Genomic DNA, 1,351 nt, shown 5'->3' with positions numbered 1-1,351 from the left:
AGTGGTCCCAGAGTTGGAGGTCCCGGAAATTCCTGAGTCGGTGGTTCTACAGCTGGTGGTCCCAGTGGTCCCAGAGTTGGAGGTCCCAGAGGTTCCTCAGTCGGTGGTCCCACGGTCGGTGGTTCCATGGTTGGTGGTCTCTGTGGTTCCGAAGTCGGAGGTCTCGGTGGTCCTTGAGTCAGAGGTCTCGGCGATCCTGGTGGTTCAAGAGTCGACCGCCATCGCCTCCTCATCGCCTTGGTCATCGCCCTTCGCCTCCACATCGCCTCTGTCGCCTGCGTTCACCGTCACTGACGTTCTGGCTCCGACAACCTCCGCCGGCTCCTTATCTGCTCCAGCCTCTTCCCTGGGCTCCTTGTCTGCTCCAGCCTCTTCCCTGTGCTCCTCATTGGCTCCAGCCTCTTCCCTGGGCTCCTCTTCTGCTCCCGCATTCTCTCGTGGGTCCACCCCCGTTTTCTGGAGCAGATGAGGAGCCGGCGGAGGTTGTCGGAGTCAGAACGTCAGTGACGGTGAACGCAGGTGACAGAGGCGATGTGGAGGCGAAGGGCGATGACCCAGGCGATGAGGAGGCAACGGCGTTCGACTCTTGAACCACCAGGACCGCCGAGACCTCCGACTCAGGGACCACCGAGACCTCCGACTTTGGAACCACAGAGACCACCAACCGTGGAACCACCGACTGTGGGACCACCGACTCAGGAACAAGAGGGGTGGAAAGGTGGGCACCAATGCCCTCAGCCTGGACCCTCGCCGAAGACCCAGAGGGGAAGCTGAATGGCTGGACCGCAGACGACCCAAAACGGAAGGCGGAAGGCTCCCCAATTCCCCAGTGGAAGGTGGAGGGGGGTAGACCAGAAAAAGAAAAATTGCCTGCTGGCTGGGTGTTTTTTTGTCCGTTCATTCTGTGAGGTGCAGGCAGAATAAACCCAGGGCGCAGGCAAAAATCCAAAGTTTAACAAAAGATTTATTAATAAAATAAAAAGGCAGGGTAGCTCAAAAACTCTCAGGAGAACAGGAACACAGAGAACACCACACTGGCTGTGTAAACAGCACAATGAATGGACCAAAAAACACCCAGCCTGCAGGCAATTTTTCTTTTTCTGGGCTGCCCCCTCCACCTTCCACTGGGGAAGAGGGGAGCCCTCCACCTTCCGTTTTGGGTCGTCTGCGATCCAGCCGTTCACCTTCCGCTCTGGGTCTTTGGCGAGGGTGGCTGAGGGCATTGGCGCCCACCCTTCCACCCCTCTTGTTCCTGAGTCGGTGGTTCCGGAGGTTCTTGAGTCAGTGGTTCCACGGTTGGTGGTCTCTGTGGTTCCGAAGTCGGAGGTCTCGGTGGTCCTTGAGTCGGAGG

The sequence above is a fragment of the Austrofundulus limnaeus genome, unplaced genomic scaffold (genome assembly GCF_001266775.1).
Source record: "Austrofundulus limnaeus strain Quisiro unplaced genomic scaffold, Austrofundulus_limnaeus-1.0 Scaffold180, whole genome shotgun sequence".
Classification (NCBI taxonomy): domain Eukaryota; kingdom Metazoa; phylum Chordata; class Actinopteri; order Cyprinodontiformes; family Rivulidae; genus Austrofundulus; species Austrofundulus limnaeus.
This window is presented reverse-complemented; position numbering follows the sequence as displayed.